This window comes from Zootoca vivipara, chromosome 1, assembly GCF_963506605.1.
Source record: "Zootoca vivipara chromosome 1, rZooViv1.1, whole genome shotgun sequence".
NCBI lineage: Eukaryota > Metazoa > Chordata > Lepidosauria > Squamata > Lacertidae > Zootoca > Zootoca vivipara.
Window position 1 is genome coordinate 4,372,615 of NC_083276.1, and position 24,290 is coordinate 4,396,904.

At 47.9% G+C, this 24,290-nt stretch overlaps 1 protein-coding gene across 1 annotated transcript in view; it reads right to left on the reverse strand.

The window, feature by feature from the left end:
• The window catches only part of FRMD6 (FERM domain containing 6), a 138,682-nt gene that overhangs the window by 96,551 nt on the left and 17,841 nt on the right, over nt 1-24,290 (reverse strand). The window lies entirely within an intron of this gene.

The following is a 24,290-nucleotide window of genomic DNA, read 5'->3' on the forward strand; positions in this document are numbered from 1 at the left end:
TGCACTTTTGATGTGCTTTCGAACTGCTAGGTGGGCAGGAGCTGGGACCGAGCAACGGGAGCTCACCCCGTTGCAGGGATTCGAACCGCCGACCTTCTGATCGGCAAGCCCTAGACTCTGTGGTTTAACCCGCAGCGCCACCTGGGTCCCTATAATAATAATAGGACCTCCCTATTTTCATCCAAGAAATGTTAGAGGTTATGTATGTTCCAGGAAGCATAAACTGGGGAGGTTGACATCAAAATGTGAGTTGATGAAGATTTCTCCTTCCTCCTTAAAGGCCCTGAACAGGCTGCCTACTCTGAAGACAGCTAATTCTTCTGTGTTTCTGCCCCAAGAGTAATTCCCGGATCTGATCTTAGCTGATTTAGAGGTTGCGAGAGAGACCAGGGCGGGAATCCCTGCATCAGTAAGCCTCTATGTAGCAACAACACCAAAAACCAAATCCACATGAAAGCCTGAAAAGCAGTAATTAGTGCAGTCAGCACTCTCTGCGAAAACAGGTAATTACAAACTCAGCATATCTGAGCTGCACATCTCACCGCCTTGCAGAGGCCTGGGCAAAGAGGTGTGTCCTCACCTGCCCATGAAAAGCAAAGGGCACTGGTGCAAGAGGTGTCATTTCAGCGGTGGAGGGTCATCACAGACAAGGTCCTCTGCAGGAACAACGGTACCAGGGAAACCAAAATGTTTGTTTTCAAAGCTATTGTACTACCAACCTCATTATAGGCTTGTGAAACATGGACCACTTATAAACGCCATTTCCAACTCCTTGAAAGATTCTATCAATGGTGTCTCTGAAATTTTTTACACATCACTTGGGAAGACAGGCGAACTTGTATCAGTGTACTGGAGGAAGCAAAGATCGCCAGTGTTGAAGCAATGATTTTTCAACATCAACTTCGTTGGACGGGTCATGTTATGCGGATGTCGGATTCTCGTCTTCCAAAGCAACTACTCTATTCCGAACTTAAAAATGGAAAGCGTAATGCTGGTGGTCAGCAAAAGAGGTTTAAAGACTCTCTCTAGGCAAATCTAAAAAAATGTAGTATAAACACCGGCAACAGGGAAACACTGGTCTGCGAGCGCTCCAATTGGAGAACAGCGTCTACCAAAGGTGTCAGGGGCTTTGAACTAGTTACAGGTAGGTAGCTGTGTTGGTCTGACGTAGTCGAAAAAATAATAATCCTTCCAGTAGCACCTTAGAGACCAACTAAGTTTGTCATTGGTATGAGCTTTTGTGTGCATGAAGATGTATCTGAAGAAGTGTGCATGCACACAAAAACTGGAAGGAATTTTTTAATTTTGTTTTGTCTATGGCAGAGCAATACGGCTACCTACCTGTAACTAGAACTTGGGACCAGTTTACCTGCAGGATACGAGCTGTTCAACAGTGGAACAGGCTCCCTCGAGAGGTGGTGGACTCTCCTTCATTGGAGGTTTGTAAGCAGAGGTCGGATGTGATTCCTGCATTCCAGGGGGTTGGACTCGAAGACCCTTTGGGTCCCACCCAACTTTATGATTCTATGATCACCATTTATACCCATTTGATCACTCCAACCAGCAGAACTGGTACTCTTCCCGGGGTCATATAATATGCATTCTGCACTTGTAAGGACTCAGAATTTTAGTGTGGCAACACCTACACTTTGGAACTCCCTGCCCATTGACACCAGGCGGGCTCCTTCATTATACTTTTTTCAGCATTTGCTAAAAACATGTCTGCTTAAACAAGCCTGCTCAGATGTTTAGAAAGCTGATGTGAACCTTAATCTGCTTTTAGTCTGTTGCTATTTTAACTTTTTGAAAGTCTTAAATTGGTGCTGTTAATTTTTCTTATTGACAATTGAATTATTTTATCCTCTTTTTTTGAAAACCACTTTGAGGTTGTTGTTTTTTAAATAGAATAAACAATAGGCCCTTTACCTTTACCTCTAGAACTGTCCCTCTTGATTCAGATGGAACAGAGAGACAGAGCTGGGCATCAACTGCATATCGACCCCAAAGCTGTTGACGATCTTTCCCATCAGCTTAATAGAATCTTAGAGTTGGAAGGGACCCCATGGGCCATCTAGTCCAACCCCCTGCAATGCTTAGTTAACATAGATAGATGCTAAATCGCATGGGGGAAATGACAAGTTTGAGCCGTTTGGGGCTACAGTTCGGGTCTCTGGAAACCACTCTGCAAACTGGTGTGGAACCAGCACAATGTTGTGTCTCCCGCTCCCAACACATCAGTGTCTATGGGGCTCCTCAGATCATGGAATTGTAGAGTTGGAATGAGGATCATGAAGTCAAAAGCGACTCTTCTTCTGCAGCGCAGGGCTGATTCACGTGAGGCAAAGCTAGAAGCGCGAATCTGGCAGAGAAGCGTTGAGGGCAGGTGTGTTTTGCGCTCACCGAACCCTTCTGCCATTTCATCCATTTATTTCCCAGGCAACACAGACCATTCCCTTGGGAGCGCACACTCGAAAGGCCCAACAAACACTCGGAGAATTACTGTAGCAGCAATGATATGTATCCCCCAAAGATGCAAAATCGAGGTTGGGAGCGATATTTTTTTTTTTTGGAAACCCTTCCGGCCAATGCATGCTAGTGTCAGTGTCGTGCAACGTGATGCCAACGGAGCAAAACAACCTTGCTTTGAAATTTCGCTGCAAACTCTGTGGACGGTGATTCGCCCTGCTGCCAGATCTTCCTGGCGCACCAGCAGTGCGCTCACGTTTAATGAAAGATGCATCCCTTCTCCTTTGCAATTGCTCCCGTCAGCCGGGTGCTGCATTATTGATAGCGACGACGCCTGTTGATTAAGAGGGAACGGAACGGGTGTGTGTTCCTGCAAATCCCCGGGAGATGTTTGTCTACATACATATCCAAAGTTAATTCTGGGTGCATTAAGCACAGACATTGACTGACAGGGATAATTGCATCTGGAAGAGGCTGGAGTACACACACACACACACACACACACACACACACACACAAATGCCACAAGGCTTCGTCACACGATCCATCTTCCTTTATTACTCTCTCCAACAGCAACAACGTCAAAAGGTTTCTTGCAAGTCCCTAGTCTCATATTCCGGCTCTGCAAGTCATCAGGAATGTCCCTTCTCTCTCTCTCTCTCTCTCTCTCTCTCTCTCTCTCTCTCTCTCTCTCTCTCTCTCTCTCTCTCTCTCTCTCTCTCTCTCTCTCTCTCTCTCTCTCTCTCTCTCTCTCTCTCTCTCTCTCTCAAAAAGCATTGCCCAGGTAATACTCCACCCGCCCTGCCCTTTTGTGACTTTCACAAGAAGCATTGTTTCCTTGCAAAAGCCTTACGGACCCCATCTGGAGAAGAGCAGATCGCTCCAGAGTAGTACAAAACACGCTCCCCTCATGCAGTCAAATCACAAATCTTCCCCAACCGCGTTTCGCTCGCTGTGATCTCTGCAGGAGAAGAGAAGGTTAAGGGGTGATATGATAGCCATGTTCAAATATATGAAAGGATGTCATATGGAGGAGGGAGAAAGATTGTTTTCTGCTGCTCCAGAGAAGTGGACACGGAGCAATGGATTCAAACTACAAGAAAGAAGATTCCACCTCAACATTAGGAAGAACTTCCTGACAGTAAGAGCTGTTTGGCAGTGGAATTTGCTACCAAGGAGTGTGGTGGAGTCTCCTTCTTTGGAGGTCTTTAAGCAGAGGCTTGACAGGCATATGTCAGGAATGCTTTGATGGTGTTTCCTGCTTGGCAGGAGGTTGGACTGGATGGCCCTTGTGGTCTCTTCCAACTCTATGATTCTATGAGTGCTTCTGAGCATTCCTAGACACTGCCACTGATATTTGAACTGGTTTTACTGTGCTATTTTGTCGTTCTTCTTTTTGGTTGCCTTGGAATTCCCTTTAATTTCTTTTCCATGAAAGCTGGTAGGTACACCACAAACTCATCCTGCTGGGGTAGCTCAGCCGGTAGAGCAGGGGTTGGCAAACTAAGGACCGCGGGCCGGATCAGGCCCAATGGCCTTCAGGATCCGGTCCTCAGACTATCTGTGGATCGGCGTGGGTATTCTGTTTGTTCGGGCTGTGCCTCTCCCCCCCCCAGCGCCATTCCATTCCCCCCCTCTCCCTCACACACACCACGGACCGGCGAAGCAATGAGGGATAAGCCACATGTTTCTGACTTCTGCTACGATGCTTTCAGCCGTCATGCTGGTGTTTACAGGGCAAATCTCCCAGAGCCAGGATTTTTGCAAGAGATGAAACAAAGTACCAGTATAGTGCAGGAAAAATGAAGCCCCACCTGCCCGAGGCATGGGGATCCAGAAGACCTGAGAAGTAACTGTTTGCCACATAACCAAGACCAGGTTGCTTATTAACAGCTACAATTAACAGCCAAATTAGCTTTTACAATCTCAGAGTGGCAGAGGAACCGCCAAGGTTGTGGATGCCTCTCAACAGAGCTTTTCAGATTGGACCAGAGTTCATAAACAACCACTCCAGCCAATGCGTGGCTCGGCAACCTAGGGGACAAAATCGCTTTCCTCCATAGCAATCTCGATGCCATTCTCACGACAATTCCAGTCGTAGGAGCCAACTCCTGCGGGACGAGGTCCTTACGGGCCCCCGATAAAATATTTGAGGGGGTCAGGCCACCCCAAAGTTGATGGGGATTGAACATTCAGATGGCGTGTATATGCTGTATCTTGTGATTGATTATGGGGGGTGAGATTACTTGGGCCCCCCCAATATTTTATTTAAGTCAGTACCGCTGGTTTTGGTCAAGCTCAGAGCATAGTTCAACATAAGGGAGCTTCCTAAATTCTTGTAAGATGTAGTTTTAACTGCTGGTGGTTTTTCTTTTGTGTGTCTATAAATAATAATTAAAAAAAATATTGTTGTTGCTTAGCAGCAGTAATCCCATTTCATAGCCTGTTTCCACCCCAGCTGTTTGTAATTTGCTTTGGGATGCTCTGGGCAAGATAAAGGGGCTAACAAATTCAATAAATAATAATGATCATACTTGCAACTTTGAGACCTGGTGTCTGAGTTTGCCTTTTCCCTCCTCCCTCCCAGTTCCACTTTCCTTTTGTGTGTGTCTTTTAGATGCCAAACCTGAGAGAAGGGACTATCGTACTACTGAGCTTCGTACGCTGCTCAGGGAGCCCTTTTAGCCCCGAAGAGCAGGGCAAAACCGCTTTACATAGATGGTAAATATTGAAGTGGCATGCTTCTGCTACTACTCCACTTCACCTCATTTTCCATTGCTTTAAGGATTTTAAATTGCAAGCTGCCTCGAGTGGGCTCTTGTCTTAAAGCTATTTTGGATAAATGGAATAATATAAAAACTGTGGCTTTCCAAATGTCGCACATGCCTGCCTACCACTAAGAATGTTGTTGCTTACTTGCCTCATGAATGCTGTAGCTTCTAATGTTCACCTCCGAGACTTTGATTATGGCTTCTGCAAGTTTTTGTTTGCCTTAAGACAATCGCTGGGTTTTCTTAGAAGGAGACTGAAACAGCAGCGTTCCTTGAAGGCCGCAGTCTTGCTGTCGCCCTCTGATGTAAACAGAGAGAGATCAGAGATGTTTTGCTGGCCAGCTTAGAGGAGACGAGGGGCAGGCAAACATCTCAATTGCCTTGTCTCCCCCTTCCCCATTTTTCCACCCTCAACTTTGCTTAACCTCATTCCCACATTTGTCCACATTCTCACTTCTCCAAATGTTCTGCATTTGGCAAAGTGCACAAATCGATACGATACGATACGATAAGATACGATACTACAGGTGAAACTCGGAGAATTAGAATATCGCCGAAAAGTGCATTTATTTCAGTAACGCAACTTAAAACCAATATATGAGATAGATGCATGGCATGCAAAGCAAGATATGTCAAGCCTTTATTTGTTGTAATTGTAATTATTTGTCATTAGGGGGGACCCAGGTGGCGCTGTGGTTAAACCACTGAGCCTAGGGCTTGCTGATCAGAAGGTCGGCGGGTCGAATCCCTGTGATGGGGTGAGCTCCTGTTGCTTGGTCCCAGCTCCTGCGAACCTAGCAGTTCGAAAGCACGTCAAAATGCAAGTACTGTAGATAAATAGGAACCGCTACAGCGGGAAGGTAAACGGCGTTTCCATGTGCTGCTCTGGTTTGCCAGAAGCGGCTTTGTCATGCTGGCCACATGACCTGGAAGCTATACGCCGGCTCCCTCGGCCAATAATGCGAGATGAGCGCGCAACCCCAGAGTCGGTCACGACTGGACCTAATGGTCAGGGGTCCCTTTACCTTTACCTTTAGGCGGGTCAATTATGAATGGAATGTAATTAATGAAATGTAATAGCTGCGGTGTTTATTTTTGTATTATTGTAACTATTTGTTTTATTACTGTGGAATTTCCAAAAGAAAGCATTTGTAAAAATTAAAATTAAAATTAAAATAATAATAATAAGTTGCATTACTGAAATAAATGCACTTTTCGACGATATTCTAATTTTCCGAGTTTCACCTGCATAATCTTTATTGTCATTGCCCCATGCAGAACAACGAAATTGAACATCTACATCAAACTTACACAAACTTACACAACCATCAGCATAATTACCCCCTAAAAAAACTCTAATACCCCTCCTGATTTACCCCCTAAAACTCTGATGCCCCATGACTGAATACAGACCCTCCCTCACTGACTGCCTTTCACTGGATTCAAAACCGAAATCGCTCTTGGATAGAATCTTTCCTAACATAATTCGTTTGTGCAAATAATGCATTTTTGTACAGGCAGCAATAATTTTAGGCATGGCCAACTGACGCGCAATTGCCGACACATGGGTCCTTTTGGACTCGGAAGAAGGCAGAACAGGAACGGAACATTTGCGTGAAACCCCCTTTACATTACCTCCATGAATAGATACATTTTTGTGCACATTTTCTCCACAGACCCATAGAACTGTAGCGTTGGAAGGGACCCCAGGGGCCATCTAGTCCAACCCCCTGCTTAAAAGCCTCCAAGGAAGGAGAGCCCACCACCTTTCAAGGGAGACCGTTCCTCTGTTGAACAGCGATTCCGACTAAACAATGGGAAAAACTTTCTGACCGTAAGAGCTGTTTGACAATGGAACAGTCTCCTTCGGGAGGTGGTGGACTCTCCTTCCTTGGAGGTTTTTAAGCAGAGGTTGGGTGGCCATCGGCCATGTATGATCTAGTTGAGATTCCTGCATTGCAGGGGGTTGGACTAGATGACCCTCAGGGACCCTTCCATCTCTATAGTTCTATGATCCACAAGAAAACACAGTGGGTCCAGGTCCACAATCATGAATGGAGATTCCCTCACATCAGTAGAGTTTGTCACTCTTAGAATGACTAAGGACCAAGCTTGATGCCAAACCATTGCAGGTAACGGTGGGACTTGTTTTTCCTTAATCAATTTCTCATTATAAAATATCTGTATATCGCAAAGGCCTTCGCTAGTGCCATTTTGTCCCTTTGCAGAGACATGTTGCATTCAGGTCAGTGTGGTGGTGGTATAAAAATGTACTATAGTATAAACACTGACAACTGGGAAACACTGGCCTGCTCCAGTTGGAGGAGAACAGCCTTTACCAAAGGTGTCACGGGTTTTGAAGACACTCGAACTCAGGACGAGAGGGAGAAACGTGCTAAGAGGAAGGCACACTTGGCAAATCCATACCGTGATCAACTTCCGCCTGGGAACCAAAAATCCCCACTGTGGAAGGATGTGTGGATCCAGAATTGGCCCCAACAATCACATAACACTGGTCTTGAAAGACCTACATTGGCTCCCAGTACGTTTCCGAGCACAGTTCAAAGTGTTGGTGCTGACCTTTAAAGCCCTAAATGGCCTCAGTCCAGTATACCTGAAGGAGCGTCTCCACCCCCATTGTTCTGCCCGGACACTGAGGTCCAGCATCGAGGGCCTTCTGGCAGTTCCCTTGTTGCGAGAAGCCAAGTTGCAGGGAACTAGGCAGAGGGCCTTCTCGGTGGTGGCGCCTGCCCTGTGGAACGCCCTCCCAACAGATGTCAAAGAGGAAAACAGCTACCAGATTTTTAGAAGACATCTGAAGGCAGCCCTGTTTAGGGAGGCTTTTAATGTTTAATTGTTTTATTTCATTTTTCTGTTGTAAGCCGCCCAGAGTGGCTGGGGAAACCCAGCCAGATGGGCGGGGTATAAATAATAAATTATTATTATTAATCACCCACAGATTCACTGTTAAGGTTGTGTTCATGGAAGCCAATCTTACTTGGCTACGAGTGATAAGAAGGAGAAGGAGAAGGAGAAGGAGAAGGAGAAGGAGAAGGAGAAGGAGAAGGAGAAGGAGAAGAAGAAGAAGAAGAAGAAGAAGAAGAAGAAGAAGAAGAAGAAGAAGAAGAAGAAGAAGAAGAAGAAGAAGAAGAAGAAGAAGAAGAAGAAGAAGTGTGGAGCTGTTTATCCCCAGCCTCTCTGGTATACTTCCTCTGAACATGGAAGCTCCTTTGTGCATTGGTGGCCTCCTGCCTGACTTGATCTACATGCATTTGTCTTCCTGTCTGATTGAAATGAGACTCATCCCTCCCTGTGTTGGGAGGGAAGGGAGGCGTGATAACAAATGTATCCCCCCTATATTTCCTCGTTCAGCGGAGAAAAAGACATAATCTGATGTCCTTGTCAAGCATCTAGGTCTCGGCAAGCCTAGCCATGCCATTCCTTCTCCTCCGCTGCTGCTTTGGGTGGGGCCGCCATGGGATCCAGCGCTCTCGGAAGTAATAGTACCACTGTATTCCGCTCTGGTCAGACCTCACCTGGAATACTGTGTCCAGTTCTGGGCACCGCAGTTCAAGAAGGATACTGACAAGCTGGAATGTGTCCAGAAGAGGGCAACCAAACTGGTCAAAGGCCTGGAAATGATGCCTTATGAGGAACGGCTTAGGGAGCTGGGCATGTTTAGCCTGGAGAAGAGAAGGTTCAGGGGTGATATGATAGCCATGTTCAAATATATAAAAGGATGTCATATAGAGGAGGGAGAAAGGTTGTTTTCTGCTGCTCCAGAGAAGCGGACACGGAGCAATGGATTCAAGCTACAAGAAAGAAGATTCCACCTAAACATTAGGAAGAACTTCCTGACAGTAAGAGCTGTTCGACAGTGGAATTTGCTGCTAAGGAGTGTGGAGGAGTCTCCTTCTTTGGAGGTCTTTAAGCGGAGACTTGACAGCCATCTGTCAGGAATGCCTTGATCGTGTTTCTTGCTTGGCAGGGGGTTGGACTGGATGGCCCTTGTGGTCTCTTCCAACTCTATGATTCTATGATTCTTCCTCCTTGGCCTTTGACCGTTTCCTTCAGGTTGGGATTTTGCTGCTTCCTGACCTGTCTGTTCCCCAAGTGACGATGAAACAGTGCCAGGCTCTCTTCTTGTTTTTGGCTGGGTGTATATTGGCCATGTCTGCACATTCCTCCTCCCAAGGTGGAGTGCCTTGACGTCGCATTAATTCAAAAGAAGCCCAACTTGTTCCCGCTGACAAACGTTGCCAGCTGTGAAGCTCAGAGCAGGAAGGGCAGGGGAGGGTGAAGCTTTTCTCCTGGGAGCAGATACAGGAAAGGCAGGCTAGGAGAGGCCAGCCTCTGCGTGTTGGACTCTGAAGCCTGCAGAGATTCTGCTTGGGGAAGTGATGTGCCCTTTTCCCCTGCCCTTGCAGCATAGCTGCCAAGTTTTCCCTTTTCTCGCAAGGAAGCCTATTCAGCATAAGGGAATTTCCCTTTAAAAAGGGAGAACTTGGCAGCTATGCCTTGCAGTATCCTGCAAATACACCATGCCAGAAAACCATGGTGCTCTTTTCTCCTAACGGAGCCAGAGTGGAAAGAGAAAAGGCGAGGGAGACAAGATAAAAGTTGAGAGTAACATGCGTAGCAGGAGAGGAAAAACACTGGTGCCATCTCTGGAGGCTTGGGCACCCACGGAATTTCTACTGTGGGTGCCCGGCCATTCATGTGTGCTGTTTGCTCTCTGCCCTATGCTGCCTGCTGCCCGCTGCCAGCACCCATGCTCTGCCATCCTGCCCCACTGCCCTGCCCCTGTTGCTGCAGAGGCCCCACAGCAGAGGCCCAGTCGCACTGTGATGCCAGAGAGCAGTGGTGGCAGGCGGAGGCCGAGCTGCGCATGCACACATGAACACAGGAATGCACACTGCTGGGCACCCACAGTCTGTGGCCCAAGTCAGTGCATCTAGAGAGAAGCTTTTTTTTCTCCCTCTCTCATAGCACTACGAGTCGTGGGCAACTCATGAAGCTGAGGGTTAGGGCTGGTACCCAACTTTCATTCAGCAAAAGTCCTGCTACCAGTACCTGCCTCCTCTCTGAACCAACAGGTGCCCAATACTGTCCAAGCATCACTGTGCTTTATTTTTGCATGTAGAATCACAAAAAGGTAAAGGAGGGCTGGATGGTTAAGCACAAAGTCAAAGGCGGTTATGGGATTGCGACGCTCATCTCGCTTTCAGGCCGTGGGAGCCGGCATTTGTCCACAGACAGCTTTCCGGGTCACGTGGCCAGCAGGACTGAACCACATCTGGCACAGCGGGACACCAGAGCACACGGAAACACCATTTACCTTCTCGCTGCAGCGGTACCTATTTATCTACTTGTACTGGCGTGCTTTCAAACTGCTAGGTTGGCAGGAGCTGGGGCAGAGCAACGGGAACTCACCACCGTCGCGGGGATTCGAACCGCCGACCTTCGGATGGGCAAGCCCATGGGGCTCGATGGTTTAAAATTGTAAAGTTGGAAGGTCCTACAATGCAAGGGGTCCTACAATGCAGGAACCACAGCAACAGGTATCCCTTCCAGGTGACCTCTGTTTAAAAACCTCCAACGAAGGAGAGCCCATCATCTTCCGAGGTTAGTAGCGGACTTTGGGCTCTCAAATTTCAGCAGCGTCCTGTGTGACACTAAAATTTGTTGGCCCCTGCCTCTCTTCCTTTGTTTTACAGCATGGAACCAATGCCAACACACGGGTCATGCCACCCTAAAAATGCCTCTTACCCGCAGAACGGTCTTCCTAATGTTTCGTCAGAATCTCCTTCCTCGATATCTGAATCCATTTGCAGAATGATACTGCCATTTGGACCCCTTTCATAAAAAACGCCTAGGTGTCGATGCTCTTGCCTCTTTGTTTTTTTATTGTTTTTTATCACCCCTGCCGGATTACCAAATTGGCATAATAGGCCTTTTCGGGGCCCTGCGAGAAAGGATCAAAAAAATATTGATTATTCTGAAAGAAAATCACAAGCCAGCTTTCTTCCTTTTAGGAGATACTGTTGAATAGTGAGAAAGATGGATGAAGACACAGCTCTTAAAACAACTAGCTCTTTATATCAGCTCCGAGTCCTGGACTGAACAGTAGATTAGCCGACTGGTTTATATAGTACTCAGTAACTTGCAACAGTAACAAACTTCCCCTAGCTACCCAATCCGTGAACAGCAGTATCAATCCTTCATTTGCATGTTGTGGACCTGAGTGAGAACTGCAGCCACAGTGGGCAGGGTAAGAACTGCAGCCACGGTGGCCAGAAGGAGTACTGCAGTTAACTTAATACATAACACCCATTGTGGACCTGAGTGAGAACTGCAGCCACAGTGGGCAGGGTAAGAACTGCAGCCATGGTGGCCAGAAGGAGTACTGCAGTTAACTTAATACATAACAGATACCTTGTGAGGGAGACCTCGAGATTTCAGCTGCCCAGGGGCCTCTGTGGGGTTTAATCTGGCACTGAGTTCACCCCTGAGAATCATCCCCATGGCTGAATGGAGCCTCACCAGACCCCCAGAGCTGTGGTCCCCAAACCCTTTCATGCCACAGCTCTCCTAGTTCCATAAACCTATACCCTGTGCCCCCTACCCTACAAAAAAAGCATTATTCAGATTAGTGTTTTGCAAGGCTCGCGAAAGAAGTCAATGGAATAAAATCCAACATAGTAACTGGATCCAGAGATGCCAGTTTCTCACAGTCCTTGCTGCCCCCCCCCTTTGCTGCCCCCTTGCCTCTTAGCACCCCACCCCAGTAATCTCCCCTCCCCGGGGGATGATAATGCCCACTTTGGGAACCACTGCCCTAGAGCCTGCTTCTTGGGGGAAAAGCAATGACAAACCTAGACAGCATCTTAAAAAGCAGAGACATCACCTTGCTGACAAAGGTCCGTATAGTTAAAGCCATGGTTTTCCCAGTAGTGAGAGCTGGACCATAAAGAAGGCTGATCGCCGAAGAATTGATGCTTTTGAATTATGGTGCTGGAGGAGACTCTTGAGAGTCCAATGGACTGCAAGACGATCAAACCTATCCATTCTGAAGGAAATCAGCCCTGAGTGCTCCCTGGAAGGACAGATCGTGAAGCTGAGGCTCCAATACTTTGGCCACCTCATGAGAAGAGAAGACTCCCTGGAAAAGACCCTGATGTTGGGAAAGATGGAGGGCACACGGAGAAGGGGACGACAGAGGACGAGATGGTTGGACAGTGTTCTCGAAGCTACCAACATGAGTTTGACCAAACTGCGGGAGGCAGTGCAAGACAGGAGTGCCTGGCGTGCTCTGGTCCATGGGGTCACAAAGAGTCGGACACGACTAAACGACTAAACAACAACAGCAAGCCCTAGAGCCAAACCCCCAACATCAGAAACCGGGCAGCCTCCAGTGGATGCTCAGCGGAATTTGTGCTTTCAAATTTCAGGGGCTCCTGGTGTGACACCAAAATTCGATGCTCCCCCACCTCACCCCTTCCATTCTAAGTCGGTGCTGTGGCACCCTCTTGGCTCGGCACCCAGTGTAGGTAAACCAGCCACGCTCCCCTAAATCCTTCTCTGTTCACCCACCCAGCCCAGGGAGGGAAAGTGTATTCGCCTGATGGTTCCCCAGCATCGCCTCCATTAGAAAGATCTTCAACGAACAAAGCTTCACGACTCCTCTAGGGAAAAGCACCCTACCTAGTTAGTGGGTTTCAAATTACCGGGGCCAAGCCCTTCTGCTTAGATAAGTCTGATTCATCTCGAATAAACCTGTGCATTTATTTATTTGTCTGGCCTTAAGACTCTCCTCCGCCTGGCTGAGCAGGCTTCCCAGTCTCTGGCTCACCTACTTATTAGCAAGAGATAATGACAGGACTCCTCATACCGCCGTTGCAGAGCTGGAGGTTGGGAGTTGGAAAGGAAAGGACCCACCCCAAGGCAGGCTGCCCCACTGGGATGGCTCAGGGCCCATCGCTCGCAGCACTTGTCCTATTTTTCATTTACTTTTAAAAGTTGCTGTTGGAGAAAACCCAAACAAATCCTTGCAATAAAAATAACAGAAGTGCCGGAAAAGAAGGCAGCACAGTTCATCCGGAAGAGATTTAATTTTAGGTTGGTGGAGAGTTTCTTCTGGCAGTGCCGACACTTTGGAACTCCCTGCCTATTGAAATCAGGCAGATGCCGTCACTGTATTCTTTTGGGAGCCTGTTGAAGACATTCTTATTCAGACAAGCCTACCCTAGAAAGTTTGTATGAGCTTTAATTTGTTTTCGTACACGCGAAAAAGATTTGGGGGGTCATGGTGGACCACAAGCTGAACATGAGTCCACAGTGTGATGCACCAGCAAATAAAAAATAAAATAATAATTCTAGGGTGCATCAACAGAAGTATAGATCAAGGGAATTAGCGGTCCTGGTCTATTCTGCCTTGGTCAGACCACACTTGGAATACTGTGTCCAGTTCTGGGCACCACAATTTAAGAAGGATGCTGACAAGCTGGAAGGTGTGCAGAGGATGACAACCTAAAACATGCCTATTTCTCTTAGGTTTATACCAAAGTGTTTCCTTAACTGTGTATTGTAATGTTCCTACTAGCCCAATCGAGAACTGTTAAGAGTTTTGTTGCCTGATAATATCCTATTAAGTTTGGCATTCCAATGTCACCATATGTTATTTTCTGATATGTCTTTATTTGCTGCCCTATCTTCTTCTGTAGAGAATTAAGTTTTGGATAGTAAGAATAGCAGATCGGGTAGAATATTCATAGAGATAGCCGATATTGTACCCGCCCAAGAAAGTTGTGGTGTCTGCCACCTTTAAAGATCTTCAGCTATTTTAAGATCATCTATTTGTGTGCTTTTATTATTGTAGTTATAATCAGTGGTTATTTTTGAATGTGGGTGCAACAAAACCCCTAGGTATTTTATTGCTCTATTTTTAATTGAAATCCAAAGTCTTTGTAGACAATGGGTCAGCACACCTGGCTGACAACTGGAAGGTTGGTGGTTCGAGCCCAGCCAGGGATGGCTGTGGGCTGGGTTCCTGCCTTGCAGGGGTTGGACTGGATGATCCTCGGGGTCCCTTCTAACTCTACAATTCTATGATTCTATGATGGAGACCAAGATGATCCAGGGTCTGGAAACCAAGCCTTATGAGAAGCGCTTGAAGGAGCCAGATATGTTCAGCCTGGAAAAGAGGAGACTGAGAGGAGATATGTTAGCCATCTTCAAATATCTGAAGGGTATGGAGCAAGCTTGTCTCCTCCTCCAGAGGGTAGGACTTGAACCAATGGCTTCAAGTTTCAAGAAAGGAGATTCGGACTCAACATCAGGAATAACTTTCTGACAGTAAGAGCTGCTCAGCGGTGGAACAGACCCCCCACGGGAGGTGGTGGACTCTCCTTCCTTGGAGGTTTTTGAGCAGAGGTCGGATGGCCCCCTGCCATGGGTGTTTTAGCTGAGATTCCTGCATGGCAGGGGGTTGGACTAGATGACCCTCGGGGGTCCCTTCCAATTCTACAATCCTATGATTCTCTGAACCCTCTGCTTGCCTGGAAATCCCAGGGATCCTTTGTGTGCAAAGCCTGTTCTCAGTTGCTGAGCCAGGATCCATCCCGGACCTGTTGCTTCCAACCATGGCTGGAGCGATGCAGATACAACTTCCTGGTGAGAAATCTTTTGGCTTCCTCTGGGGAACAAGGCACCTGGTGGGCACAGAGCCAGCCAGGCTTCCAGGAAGGAAGGCGAAGAGGGCGAGCACTTGGAAGGACCGGATCCTGGCGTCACAGGGGGCTGACTAATGTCGTTTGCATTTCTCCCATTTCTCTTTGGCCTTGGGAGGCTCTTGTGCAATGCTTGCCGGTGTTGACTCACCAGGGGAGGGGGCGGGAGGGAGGGAGGGGGCACCGTGGCAGAGGCTGTCACCCTGAAGCTGGCTGCTGGCACTTCTCCCCGGGAAATTCCCCCGATGAAAAGCCAGCCCTCTGAGTCATTCAGCAATGGGAAGCAGATGGGAAAAGAAAAAAAACATGCCTGCAAAATGGAGCTTCGGTCAGAAAATGTGTCTGGCAGGCCTGGAATTATGGTGGTCACATGTTGCAAAGCACAGAATCGCAGAATTGTAGAGTTGGAAGGGACCCCGAGGGTCATCTAGACCAACCCCCTAGAAGGCAGGAATCCCAGCACTGAAGAAGAAGAAGAAGAAGAAGAAGAAGAAGAAGAAGAAGAAGAAGAAGAAGAAGAAGAAGAAGAAATTATTTATACCCTGCCCATCTGGCTGGGTCCCCCCAGCCACTTTGGGTGACTGGCAACAGAATACAGTGGTACCTCTACTTACGAATGTTTCTACTTACGAATGGCGCTCCATCCGCCATCTTGGATGCGGTTTAGATAGGATTTTTTCTACTTAAGAATTTTTAGATAGGGTTGCTTCTACTTACGAATTTTTTCTCCCAATGCATTCCTATGGGATTCGACTTACATTTTTTTTCGACTTACGAATGTGCGTTCGGAACGCATTAAATTCGTAAGTAGAGGTAACACTGTATTATTAATAATAATAAAGGCAATAAAAGATCAATCATTAAAAACTTCCCTAAACATAAAAGCAGTTGCTTCGCCCCCGTTGTTCAGTTCTTTTGGCACAACAAAGTCTCTTGCTTTTATCACTGTGTAGAAACCAGTGTACACTTCAAATAACATCCTTCCATTTGCGGTTGGGGAAGTGCTGTAGCTTCGCATGCACACTGTCTCAGAATCACGCCCTTCCCCTTCTGCCTGAATTCCTGGTGCCAGGCAGTGTGGACAAAATGGGCTAGGTAGACCAGTGGTCTGACTCAGTGCAAAGCAGATTCCTACGCTCATTTGAAGAAGCCATCATTGGCGATGGCAGTGAAAACCTCCACTGGAAAATGGGTTAGATGGCTTCAGAAAATTAACGTTCTACATAATGCGGCCAGCCTTCTGATCTGTGCCTAGACTGTTGTGAATGTTGCAAACGTGGATATTTCTGTGCAATGTAAACTGCGACCTGTTCCATCTCTCGGCACCCACAGTGCCTGTTTCTAGCAACGCCGGCTAAGCTCGCATTTCTGGGACCTGCATGGCGAAGCCCATCGCTATTCTGGCCAGGGCAGCTGTTGACCTTCAACTATAAACGTCTACATAAGCAATCGTTTTTTTACTGGAGTGGAAATGGTTTCCGAGGGAGCCTTCAGTGCTGTGGCCGCTTCCACCTCCTGTAAACGATGCTTCGCTCTCATTCCACCAAATCCTTTCCCCAAATCTGTTCAGTATCCGCTGGGGAGCTTGGAGGTTTTTATAGCCGTTCGGGGGTGGGGGGGCTCAAGATAGACCCGATTAAGGGCCCTCTGTTGTGAGCGGGCAATCAGGTCCAGTTTGCAAGCTCTACACCTAGTGGGGGACCAATTGTAGAACGAGAAACGAGATGTTTTGGAGGAAAACACAGATATTCTAACCTGTGTGCTTCCCTTGCAATGGTAATGTGGTGCTGATGGGATTACGAGAAATCTGACAGGAAAGTGTGTGTGTGTGTGTGTGTGTGTGTGTGTGTGTGTGTGTGTGTTTAACCCAGGCATCCCCAAACTTCAGCCCTCCAGCTGTTTTGGACTACAATTATCCCTGACCACTGGTCCTGTTAGCTAGGGATCATGGGAGTTGTAGGCCAAAACATCTGGAGGGTCTTCTCTTCTCCAGGATAGATAGATAGATATAGAGTATGTGGATGTGGCTCATGTGTGGGTACCTGCCCCCCAAGCCTGGATTGTTCTTGCCACCGTTTCCCACGATTCCTGAACCACACCTCCTGCCTGTTAGCACAGGCTCAGCCCCTGTGCTACAGCCAACTCTCTCACTGTACCACTGTATTCTGCTCTGGTCAGACCTCACCTGGAGTACTGTGTCCAGTTCTGGGCACCACAGTTCAAGAAGGATACTGAAAAGCTAGAATGTGTAAAGAGGAGGGCAACCAAAATGGTCAAAGGCCTGGAAACGATGCCTTATAAGGAACAGCTTAGGGAGCTGGGTATGTTTAGCCTGGAGAAGAGAAGGTGAAGGGGTGATGTTCAAATATATTAAAGGATGTCATATAGAGGAGGGAGAAAGGTTGATTTCTGCTGCTCCAGAGAAGCAGACACAGAGCAATGGATTCAAACTACAAGAAAGACGATTCCACCTAAACATTAGGAAGAACTTCCTGACAGTAAGAGCTGTTCGACAGTGGAATTTGCTGCCAAGGAGTGTGGTGGAGTCTCCTTCTTTGGAGGTCTTTAAGCAGAGGCTTGACAGCCATCTGTCAGGAATGCTTTGATGGTGTTTGCTGCTTGGCAGGGGGTTGGACTGGATGGCCCTTGTGGTCTCTTCCAACTCTAGGATTCTATGATTCCACCCCTCAGCCCCCAGTGACATATGAAGCTGCGGTGACCATGTTTGCCCTGCATTGCCTACACTGACTGGCAGCAGCTGCTCAGCAGGGTCTCAGGCAGCGACAAATAACCTGGAACGGGAAGCTGCTTTTTCTCCATGCTATCTGGTTTTCTCTGCAGGGCAGAGAGCTTCCATCACACACACAGAGGCAACAACATGACTGGATTTTTCAGGCCTTCTTATAAACAGGCAAGAGGGCAAAAAATAAAAATAAAATAAGAAGGAATGCCTCATGTGCAGATTGCTGACATAATAATAATAATAATAATAATAATAATAATATTTATACCCTGCCCATCTGGCTGGGTTTCCCCAGCCATTCTGGGTGGCTTACAACAGAATATTAAAATACAACAAACATTGAAAGCTTCCCTAAACAGGGCTGCCTTCAGATGTCTTCTAAAAGTCTTAATAAGCCTATGGTTTCACCCTGCTCCACACTTAACACTTTCTTTTTTCTTTCTTTCTCCAAAAGGAAGGGGTCATTAGGGTCTTTCTGCTGAGACTGTGGCTTTTGAATGGGGGATAATCCGGCCGCGGGAAGAGAGGCGAGATGCAAGCGCTCAGTTCAAAAATGCAAGCGGACAAAGTTGTGGAAAGTTGCACAAGGCTTTGGGAAGAGATGCTGCGGAGCTGCAATAATTGAAATGGAGGGGCCTTTTCTTGCATGTGTGTTTACAGCACAGGCTTCTCTTCTTGTTGTCTTTGGTGCGGTGGACAGGCAGAGACGGCGCAAAAGATGCGATTGCCGCTGCATGCGGACGGCAGGCAGAGATGGGAGTGAAATGGGATGCAGTTTGAGCTGGAAGGAGAACTGACCCAATTTGGGCTTTTGGAAACAGTATGCGACCCGGAATGCAGACATCCATTCCCCGCGGACACATTGCTGAATTTTGCAATGCCTTTTTCCAGTTAAGCAGCGCATACACAAATGTGTTTCTGGAGTACCTGTCAAGTTCCCCTTTCTTGCTTAAATTTTGGAGAGCTTCCGCCATCTGTTCACAAGCAGCGACTTGAAAAGATATAGCAAAAAAACTTGTTTGCCTTCAAGAGAACAAGAGAATCTTTACAGTGGGGGTGGGGTGGGTATTCTTCTGTTTTTGAGCAGAAAAGGATGTTTATTGTTTATGACTACTTTTGTTATGTTTGTAGTTCCGTAATTTTTTATATATTGTAAGCTGTCTTGAGCATGGTTTTAACTTTGTGAAGGCGGTACACAAATAAAATGATTACGTGATTGATGGATGTTGTCAACCCTTGAAGGCTTCTGGTAGCCAGAATGGCATTTCTTGATATCTGAGGCTCCCAAAATATCTGCGCACAGGGAATACATGAAGGGAAAACTAGGTAAGGTGAAATATACTCAGAGTCGAGAGTGAATTTCATGCTCTTTATTCAGCTCGTAGTCATCAAGGAGAAGAAGAGAAGAATGCCCTTTTCCCAAAACCATCTGCTTATATACATTATTTACACAATGGGCTTTACGTGATTGGCTACTTCAGGGCTACACCTCCTGCGGACCAATCAGACTGCTGATTCTGGATCCTATTGTTCCAGGATTCAGCTCAGTACATAACACCCCTCCCCTCTAAGTTCCAGTCCTGCCCGGGAGGTTGCATTCGTAGTCCCCAAGGTATGCTGGCCACCTACGTGTGTGTTGTGGCCTGGGGTGTTCCTTGGTCAGGGGTTCTGGTTCTGGCTCATGTTCCGAGGCTGCTGGCCCACTAGGTTGCGGCTCTGGTTCCGGTGTCCTTCCATCCTTGGGGCGCCCCTCTGTGCCTACTGCTTCTGCTTCCCCTGCCCACTCCTCTCGCTCTAGAGGCCTCACTGCCCTGCTGTACCCTTGGGACCCCTCTGTCCCGCTCTCCTCCCGAGTTTCCCCTGGGAATCGTTGCCGTAGCTGGTCGCAGTGGTGGCGCCAACATTGCCCCCCTTCCGTTAGTACCTCGTACGACACAGGACCGGTCACCCTGGTGACTGTGGCGGGTACCCATGCTGGGCCTGCCCCAAAATTCTTTGCGTACACTGGGTCCTGGGCCACGAATGTGGACCAATCAGACTGCTGATTCTGGATCCTATTGTTCTATGATTCAGCTCAATACATAACATAAGGAGACCCCCGAGGCAGCAACAAGTCCTCTATTCACAGGTATGACTGCTCCTTCCAGGCTATTAGGACCACAGGTGGTAAGCTAGATCGTCCATTCATAACTAGAGTTCTATGATTCTACAATTCCATGACATAGTTCCACACAGTGCTCACTCCTGGTCCTGCTAGTGTGTGACAGAACATTGGGAAATGGATTCTGGATAGATTTGTAGAATGCTTTCCAATGCACTTTGCAGTTATTGCATAATTAATCCTTTAAGCATCCTGGGAGGTAGTTTAAGTTGGGAGACAGGGAGGGAGGGTGGGAGAGAGAGAGAGAGAGAGAGACCCAAGACCACCTAGTGAGCTATTTGGGTGGGCAGGGATTCCAAGCTTGACTTTCAATGTTCAGAGCCAAGACTCCATGTTGGAGTCAAACCAAGGGCCTTTTCACACAACCACCTCAGTGTGTCTTGGCCACAGATAGCAAGCTGACGACGTTCACCTCCCACCAGATACAAGAATTTGGCTTCCCATTCACCTGGGGTCAGACTTTGAGGGATTACGCACCCCTTCCCCTCACGACTGGATGCCAGAAACAGGAAACAAGACGTCTTACCAATGTATTGATTCAAGATTCACAGAGAGATATGGAGGTGCAACAGTTCAGAAGATGGCATTGCTCCAACTGAGCTTCCCCCCCCTTTACGGTGGCCGCCAGGGGTTAATTGTCCCTGAGTCTTTTGCTCTTGCACTTTCAATGCATGCCGAGTTCTGGGAGAAGGGGGACCAGGAATGCTTTCCAGTGATAACATGTCAGCTGGCAGTTCTGTCTCATTCTCTTCTCCCAACCCCTCCCAACTCTTCTGTTCACCTGTATCTGTGCTTTGACGTTCCTCAAACCACTGCTGCAAATCCATAGTGCCCTCCTCTTCTCTGGAGGTTTCAAGAGGAGGGGGCGGCCATCTCCACCATTCCTCCTCAGTCCAGTCCCTGACACCTAGGGAGGTGAAGTACTTAAGAATATGGGAATATGGGAAGAGCCTGCTGGATCAGGCAATTGGGCCATCTAGTCCATTGTCCTTGTCCCAAGTAGCCACCGAGAGCCTTCTCCTCCACAAATAATAATAATAATAATAATAATAATAATAATAATAATAATAATAATAATAATTTATTTATACCCCGCCCATCTGGCCGGGTTCCCCCAGCCACTCTGGGCGGCTTCCAACAAAACACTAAAATACAGAAATCCATCAAACATTAAAAGCTTCCCTAAACAAGGCTGCCTTGAGATGCCTTCTAAAGGTCTGGTAATTGTTGTTTTCTTTGACCTCTAGTGGGAGGGCATTCCACAGGGTGGGTGCCACTACCAAGAAGGCCCTCTGCCTGGTTCCCTGTAACTTGGCTTCTCGTAGCGAGGGAACCGCCAGAAGGCCCTCGGCACTGGACCTCAGTGTCTGGGCAGAACGATGGGGGAGGAGACGCTCCTTCAGGTATACTGGACCAAGGCCGTTTAGGGCCTTTTCTAATACTCTTTTAAAGGTAAAGGTACCTGAAATATACTCGGGAGTCCTGTAGTGATTTCATGCTCTTTATTGCAGCTTGTAAAACAGTGAATGAAACTTTCCCCAAAACCATAGCTGTCAAGTTTTCCCTTTTCTCACGAGGAAGCCTATTCAGCATAAGGGAATTTCCCTAAGAAAAGGGAGAACTTGACAGCTATGCCTAAAACGTCTGCTATATATACATTATTTACACAATGGGCCCTGCGTGATTGGCTAATTCTGGGCTGCTCCTGTAGGCCAATCAGGTTGCGGATTCACTTCCTCCAGGAGCCTGAATGGCTGCACCTGCAGGCCAATCAGGTCGCTGATTCACTGCCACCTGGAGCTGGATTGGGTGGCTCCTCCAGATCAATCAGACTTCTGCATTCTGGATCCTATTGTTCTAGGATTCAGCTCAGTACATAACAGTACCCTGGACAGTTAAGTCCAGTCGTGAACAACTCTGGGGTTGCAGCGCTCATCTCGCTCTACAGGCCGAGGGAGCTGGCATTTGTCCGCTTCAGCAGACAGTTTTTATGGGTCATGTGGCCAGCATGACTAAGCCGCTTCTGGCGAAACCAGAGCAGCACACGGAAATGCCGTTTACCTTCCCGCTGGAGCGGTACCTATTTATCTACTTGCACTGGCGTGCTTTCGAACAGCTAGGTTGGCAGGAGCTGGGACCAAGCAATGGGAGCTTACCCCGTCACGGGGATTCGAACCGCCGACCTTCCGATCAGACAGTCCAAGTGGCACAGTGGTTTAAACCACAGCGCCACCTGCATCCTAATACTCTTTTAAAGCCATCCAAGTTGGTGTCCATTAGTACATCTTGTGTGAGCTGCCTGGGCTAGGTAGGACTTTGCTGATGGAGGGCCCAGGGCAGCTACTGGGGTGCTGCAATTCCACCAGCTTCTCAAGGGCGCTGCCAACTGGTCTTCCCAGTCTGGCAGGGTGGGTGTGCCTTTCAAGACTGGTTGCTGGGAAACATAGATGGGGAGTCCTGCTTGTGGGGTTTTGCTTGTGAGCTTCCCATCTAGGCCACTGTGAGAACAGGATGTTGGACCGGAGGGAACCTCTGGTCTGTTGGAGCAGCCAAGCTCTTCTGATGTTTGTGTTCTGTGTCGCATTTCAGCTACAGCGTTTCTACAGTGTTTCAACCACAAGCTCCATCGCAGCCAGAAACTCCAGCGCCATCGCTTCGGAAGAATGTTAATACCTTCATGGTGACACTGAGGCGGCTGCCCCGAGGTGCGAACCCCTCCTTCCCCCAAACTGGGAAGACCAGTTGGGTTGGTTTGCCTTGCCGGAAAACAGCACGCTTTGGGATTCACGGCACGCTTCTCTCGGCAGGACTGCTCCTTCTTTTGGATGCAGGAACTCGGAAGCTGGAGGGCCGCGAGAAGAAACCGGAGACTCTCTAAGACGGAAGGAACAGGCCTCATTGGTCAGGAGTAGCCAATGGGATGCTCCCCATGTGCTGCTAGACTACAACTCCCATCATCCTTGACCATTGGGCGTTGCTGACTGGGGTTGATGGAAGTTGGTGTCCAGCAACATCTGGGGAGAACTTCTGTATTAGGTCCTCTATCCAGTGGTGAAGTTAGGTCATCTTAAGATTCTGGACTTGATCGTCTGACAGGCCCCACCTTTTCAGATGGCCATGGGTATTGCATCCCTTGAGTCTAAAGGTGATGATCCAAGGATGCTATTTTTGGGAGGCTCTCCTGCCCTTTCTGCTGAATGAAGCTCTGGATTTTTGCCCTGACGGAACCATCGAACTGAAGGATATAACATAGACTTGGAGGTGTAGCAAGACTCCATGTATTTGGGACTCCTGTCCCTTGCAACCTTGGCAAGGAGATGTTCTGCCAACCTCTGAAACCGGGAGAAACCACGGACCAGAAACTCAACAAGTTTGCTTTTTTGCCAACTTTCACTAGTGACTTCCTCCATGGCCATCAGGGCCAGGTCTGCTCTTTTCTGCCTTCCCCACCCCACCCCACCCTCCTGCCTGCCTGCTTCCCTCCCTCCGCTCACTATTTTCCCTGCTAGCCAATCCGAGCCAGAGCAGAGAGGCACAATTTTGGCACTCCCCCCCTGGGCCTGGGCCCTTGGCAGAGGCCAACCTAGCCAACCCCTAGGCATGCTCCTGCATAGACCAGCTCCTATTTGAAACCTGATATTCCATACCACGTGCCCTTTATGATCAATAGATATTAATTAGGTGCCACAGTCAGGCCTTTGCCTGAGAAGTGAAAGGTTTAAACCAGGAAAGGGGGCGGCAGCGCACAGGCAAGACCCACCCACAGTGTTCCCCGGTGTGCTTTTCAGATTTTCACACAATTTATGTGAAGGTCTGAAGGAACGAATGTGCTCAGAACCTCCCTGCAACATATGACCCAGGGTTTATAGTGGTTTCTGAAAGTTCATAGAATCCTAGAGTTGGAAGAGACCACAAGGGCCATCCAGTCCAACCCCCTGCCAAGCAGGAAACACCATCAAAGCATTCTTGACATTTGCCTGTCAAGCCTCTGCTTAAAGACCTCCAAAGAAGGAGACTCCACCACACTCCTTGGTAGCAAATTCCACTGCCGAACAGCTCTTACTGTCAGGAAGTTCCTCCTAATGTTTAGGTGGAATCTTCTTTCTTGTAGCTTGAATCCATTGCTCCGTGTCCGCTTCTCTGAAGCAGCAGAAAACAACCTTTCTCCCTCCTCTATATGACATCCTTTTATATATTTGAACATGGCTATCATATCACCCCTGAACCTTCTCTTCTCCAGGCTAAACATACCCAGCTCCCTAAGCCGTTCCTCATAAGGCATCGTTTCCAGGCCTTTGACCATTTTGGTTGCCCTCCTCTGGACACATTCCAGCTTTTCAGTACCCTTCTTGAACTGCGGTGCCCAGAACTGGACACAGTATTCCAGATGAGGTCTGACCAGAGCAGAATACAGTGGTACT